This window comes from Lontra canadensis, unplaced genomic scaffold, assembly GCF_010015895.1.
Source record: "Lontra canadensis isolate GAN:19392208 unplaced genomic scaffold, GSC_riverotter_1.0 scaffold16, whole genome shotgun sequence".
In the NCBI taxonomy this organism is placed as follows: Eukaryota; Metazoa; Chordata; class Mammalia; order Carnivora; family Mustelidae; genus Lontra; species Lontra canadensis.
Genome location: NW_022631010.1, coordinates 6,034,862 through 6,043,190, shown reverse-complemented (window position 1 = coordinate 6,043,190; position 8,329 = coordinate 6,034,862).

The following is an 8,329-nucleotide window of genomic DNA, read 5'->3' as shown; positions in this document are numbered from 1 at the left end:
AGATTAGTTTGTTGAAGTAAACACTCTTGCAGTGTTGGTGATGGTTGTGAATTGGCAATCTTCTTTGGAAGGCACTCATCTTGATAGCCTCTTACGCACTACTTCAGATGATACTCGTTTTCATATGATAAAATAGGAGGCAGACACTGAAAATGAAAACCAATAGCACTTGGAGAGGAACAGTTTTGCTATAACTTTCTCCCAGCATCACACACATGCATACAATCTAACCTTTGAGTTGCGGTTCTCCATGATTTCTTCCAACTAAAGTCTAAAGTCTACACTCAGTGGATAAGATGGTCACTGAACAGTACTTGAGTACTTAGTACTATCAAGCTTCCAAGGGTACAGAAATATGTTCCTGTCTGGGGCAAGACAATTCTAAAAGCAAAGGAGACCTTGAAAAAGTGTTGTACTGAAGTGTTAGAAATTTCTTCAGGAGTGTAAAGGTGGTTCAGCATAATGGAATACACATTAATGGAAGGAAAAAGCCACATGATCGTTTGAATAGATGCAGAGAAAACATTTGATGAAATTCTGACACCCTTCATGATTAAAAACAGCACATCAGGAATGGAAAGGAACTTTGTAAACATGACAAACGGGTCTATTTGAAAAACCCACAGCCTACATAATGGAGGTGCCCTCTTTAACCACTGCTGTTCACTCTTGTACCAGAAGTTAGCCACAACAATTTGGTAACTATACAAAATTAAAGCTACAGAGGTTAGAAAAGAAGTCAAACTGGACCTAATTCACCATGTAGAGAAAATCCCAAAGAACCCATGAGAAAACTAGAGCTGATCAAGTCTGCAGAGTTGCAGGGTCCAGGATCACACAGAAATCAATTGTGTGTCTACACCAGCAACAATCTGAAAAGGAGATTTAAATCATTGCATTTACAGCAGCATTCCAAAGAATAAAATACCTAGGAATTGTTTAACCAAGGAGGTGAAAGATTTGTACGTTGAAACTAAAACATCTTGGGAAAAAAAAAAAAAAACCCTAAATAAACAGACCACTTGTGCTCATGGGTTGGAAGACAATATTGTTAAAATGGCAATACTCTCCAAGATGATGTGTATATGGATCGAGTGCGATCTCTGTGCAAATTCCAATGGCCTCCCCCGCTCCGAGACAAGTGGATCGGGGCACCTGGGTGGCTCAGTGGGTTACAGCATCTGCCTTTGGCTCAGGTCATGATCCCAGGGTTCTGGAATTGAGCCCCATGTCCGGCTCTCTGCTCAGCAGGGGACCTGCTTCCTCCTCTCTGCCTGCCACTCTGCCTACTTGTGATCTCTGTCTGTCAAATAAATAAAATCTTAAAAAAAAAAAAAAGTGGATCCTCCAAATTCCTATGAAGCTGTTAGAGGCCCCAATTAGCACAACTTATATTGAAAAATGTTTGGGGCACCTGGGTGGCTCAGTGGGTTAAGCCTCTGCTTTAAGCTCAGGTCACGATCTCATGATCTCAGTGTCCTGGGGTGGAGCCCTGTATCCGGCTTTCTGCTTAGCAGGGAGCCTGCTTCCCTTCTCTCTCTCTGCCTGGCTCTCTGCCTACTTATGATCTCTGTCAAATAAATGAATAAAATCTTAAAAAAAAAAATGTTCAAAGTTGGATGTTTCACACTTCTGATTTTACAACCCAGTACAAAGCTTCAGTAATCAAAGCAGTGTGATATAAACATACAGACCAATGGAATAGAATTAAGAATCCGGAAATAAACCCTTGCTTATATGACTAACTTATTTTTGACAAGTACTAAAACTTTTCATTGGAATAAAAAGTCTCTTCATCAAACAGTGCTGGGACAATTCGATTTAACTAGTGCAGGAGAATGAAGTTGGACCTCTGCCTTGCCCCACAGGTCACTCATTAACTCAAAATGGATCAACAATATACATAGAAGGCTAAAACGATGAACCTACTAGAAGGAAACAGGTAAATCTTGACCTGGAGTCTGGTGATAGATTCTTAGGTTTGACGCCAAAAGCTCAAGCAAAACGAAACAACTTTTGTGCATCAAAGGATATTATCAAGAATGTGAAAAGGCAACCTACAGAATGGGAGAACAATATTTGCAAATCCTATATCTGATTTGGGTTTAATATCCAGGCCATATAAGGAACTTTTTACAACTCAACAGTAAAAAGATAATAGCCCAATTTAGCACTTTTTTTTTTTATTTGACAGAATGATCACAAGTAGGCAAAGAGGCAGCCCGAGAGGAGGAAGCAGGCTCCCTGCTGAGCAGAGAGCCCGACGTGGGGCTGGATCCCAGGACCCTGGGACCATGACCTGAGCCAAAGACAGAGGCTTTAACCCACTGAGCCACCCAGGTGCCCCAGCACTTAAAAAAAAAAAAAAAAAAAAAAATTTTATTTATTTATTTGACAGAGATCACAAGTAGGCAGAGAGAGAGAAAGGAGGAAGCTGGCTCCCCTCTGAGCAGAGAACCTGATGCAGGGCTCGATCCCAGGACCCTGGCTCAATCCCAGGACCCTGGGACCATGACCCCAGCCAAAGGCAGAGGCTTTAACCCACTGAGCCACCCAGGAGCCCTGATAATAGCCCAATTTAAAAGCAAAGGAATGGAATAGATTTCTTCAAATAAGATCTGCACATGAAAAAGATTCAGCATCACTGGCTTAAAGAGATGCAAATTAAAACCACAGTGAGAGACCATTTCACACCCACTAGGATGGCTATCATGGACAATAAGGGCGGGGTGGAGGGGGCTAACTGCTGGCTGCGAGCATGTGGGAAAATAGGACCCCTTGTGCATTGCTGGCAAGAATATAAAATGGTGCAGCCAGAATGGAAAACAGTTTTGCGGTCCATCAAAAGTCTAAACATAGAAATACCATATGATCCAGCAATTCCACTCCCAAGTATATACCCAAAGAGAAATGAAAATCTATGTCTATGCAGAAACTTGTATGTGAATGTTTATAGTACATTAATCATAAAAGCCACATAGTGGAAACAACTCAGCTGTCCATCAGTGGGTGAATGGATACACAAACTGTGGGATATGATATTCAATAAAATATTATTCAGCCATAAAAGAAATTTCATAAAAGAAATGAAATATTGATACATGCTGCCATTTGGATGAACCTTGAAAACACTGTGCTAAGGGAAAGAAGCCAGATGCAGAAGGTCACATTATAGGATTCCTATTATTTGAAACATCCAGAATAGGTAAGATCATAGAGACAGCGAATTAGAAGTTACTGGGACATGGGGACGGGGCCAAGGTCGAATGGAGATGGATTACTTAGTGGATATATGGTGTTTTTATGTGGTGATGAAAAAAGTTTTGCAACTAGAGATAGATAGCTGGTTATTGTGTAACATATTGAATACAACTAAATGCAATGGAGTTCTACCAGTCAAGTTAATAAAGTATTTACTTACATGTTACGAGATTTCACCTGAATTAAAAAAGAAAGACGGGAAAAGAGAGTTTTTTAATTAAAAAAATTACAAAGGGACACCTGGGTGGCTCAGTTGGTTAGGCCACTGCCTTCGGCTCAGGTCATGATCCCAGCGTCCTGGGATCGAGTCCCACATCGGGCTCCTTGCTCAGCGGGAGCCTGCTTCTCCATCTGCCTCTGCCTGCCACTCTGTCTGCCTGTGCTCACTCTGACAAATAAATAAATAAAATCTTAAAAAAAAATTTACAAAAAAAGAGAGAGTTTCTTCATGTAAAGAGGTTTACCAAGGCTTTTTACTGTGGGAAGGATGTTTCAGCAGAAGAAAAGGCTGAGGAGTAAGGACATCAGGGAGGTGAGCTTGGTGGCAGCTTTTGGCAGAAGATTGAATGGCTGGCTCAGACAATGTCATAGGAACCTATGTCCCAAGCAGCAGCAAACTGAAAAGCAAGGCTGGGGCACCCCTCCGAGGAGCCTCCCATTTGCTTGTCAGACATGACCCAAAAGAATTTTGTACTCTTAGCCTGAGCTGAAAGGCATGGACTCTTCTTTGACCATACAAATAATACACATTTTCCTCAACAAAGGAAAAATGTAGTCATGCATTTCCTAGCGATTAGCAAAGTAAAAATACTGTCTGCTCAAAACTAATTGAAATCCAAACTGTGCTTGGTCAGACCCACATGCAAACTCTTCTGTAGTTTATGTATTCTGCTTGTTTCTTTTAAAAATATTTTATTAGAGAAAGCTCATTAAAGAATGAAATCTACTTAAAGAAGGAAATCTACTTTGAGGGGAACAGGAAAGGAAGGAAGTTCCCACTGTATACCATTTAGAACTTTTAAACTATGAACCATGTGAGCACTTTCCCTAGTTAAAAAAATTCAGTATTTTTAAAAAAAATTCATCAATCTGTAGTTAAAAGAAAAAATCTTAAATTAACATATAATGTATTATTTGTTTCAGGGGTACAGGTCTGTGACTCATCAGTCTTACACACTTCACAGCATCGCCATAGCACATACCCTCCCCAATATCCGTCACTCAGCCACCCATCCCTCCCACCCGCCTCCCAAATGGACTTAAAAAAAGAAAGAAAGAAAGAAAACCCACCAGGAGGCAGCACTGCTCTGTCGGGAGGGAGGGAACCGCTGGTGTATGAGCTCAGACTGGCGACGGTGTTGTGGGTTGTAGTTTTGATTCCTCATTTTCTGTATTGTTCTAACTTTCTACAAAGACCCATACAGAAATAAAGTACACTTTATTTAAGGAAAGAAGAAAGTGTCAAGCCCTGCCCCTCTTTGGCTGTGGGGCCATATCTCTGTATGATGTATACAAATTCCTAAAGGTAGACTTACTGAGGAAGATGAGGGATATGTAAAAATGTTGCTAGATACACCAAGTGAATAGCTCTCCAACTGTATCATCTTGCATCATTTGTAACAGGGTGTGTGTGTGTGTGTGTGTGTGTGTGTGTGTAGGGGGTCTGTTTCTCACATCCTTGCTAACTCTGTGTATTGTTACATTGTTAGCTCTTGTTTCATTTGATACATTTAAAAAAAGCACCTCTTGTTTTAATCAGTAAATACCTAGTTATAAGAGAGGCTGGTGATGTTTTCATATATTTCAAAGAAGCTTACGTTTATTTTTCTGTGAGGGACTTCCCCACTCTGACAAGGGCAGGAAATCCCTCCCCATTGTTTACCCATGGCTCTGTGCACTCAGCATGTGTTGAATGAATGGATGGGAAATAATTTTCTAGGCTCTGGTTTCCTCATCTATAAGATGTGAGTGTTCCCCTGCTGGGATACTGACCTCCCACACCCCCCAATTTTGGTTGGGCAGTGGGGACTGATGACCTTCCACATTTCATCAAGGGGCTAGAAAAGATTTATTGTTGACATAAAGTGGCTTTGGGGTCAGAGCAGGCATGCTCCTAAGCAGGTCTGAATATGGCTCCAGAGAGCAGGGAGAGGTGACTGGCCCATTTTATTGTGCTTAGGGAGTGGGGCTGTGCTGAGGGGCCCTTGAGAGGGACCCCAGGTGCCCAAGGGAGGGAACCCACAGGCTTTCTCATGGGCCTGAAACTGTCAGCAAACATAAGCACATGAAGCTGGGCTTCGGATTACAGAGTGATAGAAGAGTGCCTCACTGAAGGTTAGGTGACATTATATACATAATTAGGTCAGCACAAAGGAAGGAGCCAGTGAATATTTGCCATTATTATTATTCTTGAGTCTTTCGATCCTAACTTTGTAAAGAGAGAGTTTTGTCTTTTGAATATAACCTTAGAATTTTCTTTTCAGGAGTAAGGTCTATATAATTATAGGATTTGGCTGCTGTTATGATATGGTTTGCCTGTCTACCTCATCCCAGTGGCCCAGTTACAGTGTTTTGCATGGAATCAAAGAAAGAATGTGCTTGTTTCCAGAATGCCTCATAGTGAGGGCCTTGCGTGGTGCTGTGCACGTCACATGTGCTATGTCCCGGAAGGCTAGTTGATATGAATGGAAGAGAATGTCCCTGGGGCGTTGGGGTGGGGAGGTTGGCTGGTGAAGCTGAACATGGCCATGTCCTATGATCCAGCATTTCCATTCCTACATGTATCCCCAACAGAAATGCTGGGCATCTGTTTACAAATAGATGTATGCACGAATGTATATAGAAGCTCTATCCGTAATAGCCCACACTGGAAACTACCTACATATCCATCATCAGGAAAATGGATAGACGGTAGTACACAGTTTGAAAGATGTGAAAAATTGTAGTATACTCACACATTGGAATATTGCAGGTCAAACAATATGAAAGATCTATAATACCTCCCAGCAATACAGATGAATCTTCTGTATAAAATGTCCAGTGACAATGATGTGTAATTCCATTCATATAAAGCACAAACACTAATCTTTGCTTCCACAGTTTAGGATTATGGCTACCCCAGGGGGAGGGGTGCGTAAAGGAGCTTCTAGGGTACTGGTAATGTTCCATTTCTTAATCTGAGTGCTGGTTACCTGAGTGGGTTCAGTTTGTGAGAATTCGGCAAGCTGCACAATTTTCTAAAAAAATTGCATTTTATATAAATTCAATTATTAACATATAGTGTACCATCAGTTTCAGAGGTAGAGTTGAGTGATTCCTTGGTTGCATCTAACACCCAGTGCTCATTTCACGGATGCACACTTTTGATATGAATATATTTCTGTATGCATGTTAAGCCCTTATAAAAATGGAAATGAAATTTTCATCGGGGAAAATCGCAAAGGAAACTTCCCATTATGCTGACCGCGGTGGTGTCTAGGGGAGGAGACCCTGGCTGGTGTTTCCTCTTCTCTTTCTGTATGTTCCTAATTTACTCTCACTCATTCATTCACTCATTCTGTAAGTATTTATTGCATGCCTACTGTGTACTAGGAACTGTTCTGTTCAACTCTACTGGGTATAAGAATGAACAAAATATTCTCTGTACTTGATGAACCTCATTCTAGAAGGGGGGATGGACAGTAAATAATATGCATGTAAATACATTATGTCAAATGGTAACAAATGCTATGGAGGAAAGCAAATCAGGAAGGGAGATGTGAAATGCTGTGAGTGCGGCTCTTTAGGGGATCAGTGACGGTCCTACTGATAAAGAGCAGTCTGAGCAGAAACCTATTGGAATAAGGGAGCAAGCCTGGCAGGTGTGGTTGGGGATGGACAAAAGGGATTCCAGGTAGGGGGTACAGCTACTGCAAAGGCATTCAGGTGGGAGCGCTCTTTATTTTTCACAAAACATCAACAAGGTCTCCGCACCAGTTACCAATTTATTGCGTCCTCAGCCCCAAACCCAGCCTTTTGATGGGGGCGCAATGTCATGGTTTGTCGGCAGAGGGCGCTGGAGAGACACGGCAGGGTGCGAGGGCTTGCTTTCCGCTTCTCGTGAGTTCTCCCGGGCTCCTGCAGCTTGCACTGCTTCTCTGGGGCCCTGGCTCCCACAGCCCTGGTGGTCTCGACAGCACCAGCTTCTGCACGGAGGAAGGCTTTGTCATCACTGACTCCTGCGACGCCCCGGCCATCAGCACCCCATGGCCAGCAACCTCCCCGGGGCACCTGTCTCCCGTGGTTTTGTAAGAGCACCCCTGGGGAGATACCTTGCCACGAATGGCTTTCCCTTGCATCTGACAGGGCAGATTTCCAGCAACTTCCAGTAGAGAGGCACACAGCTCAGTTCTCCACAGATGTGCTCACCATAGCATGTCCTCTACAGCAAGGGAGGTCTCAGCCTTGGTGGGGGGTGGGAGTGGGCTCTTCCTGGGGGCTTTCTCTGCAGTAGGGCTAGTCGCAGCTCATTAAATGGGAAATTTCTAAATTCTTTGGAGTGCTCTTTATTTCTTATTAGCTAGTCCCCTATTACTGCAACCCACATTATAGTCAATAATTTTATTTATTTATTTATTTATTTATTTAGAGAAAGAGAAGCGGGGGTGGGGAGCAGAGGGGCAGAGGGAGAGAGAGAATCTTAAGCAGGCTCTGTGCCTAGTGCAGAGCCTGTGGCAGGGCTTGATCTCACCACCTTGGGATCATGACCTGAGCAGAAATCAAGCGTTGGACCCTTAACCGACAGCGTCACCCTGGAGCCCCTCAATAATTCCTTGTATTAAACTTTCCCCATACAGATGACTGCATGACTAATCAGGTCCTGACTGATATAGTCCCTCTGGCTCTTGAGGAGTGGGTAAGAAAGACAGTGATAGGAGAGGCCAGAAAGAAGCCTGGGGGCCCTGGAGGAACCTTGCTTTCACTCTGAGTGAGATGGGACGCCCATGGAGGGGATTGGAACAAAGCAATGACATGCTATACCTTACATTTGGAAGGCTCCCCTGGTTGCCTCGAGGAGAAAGGAGAGAAG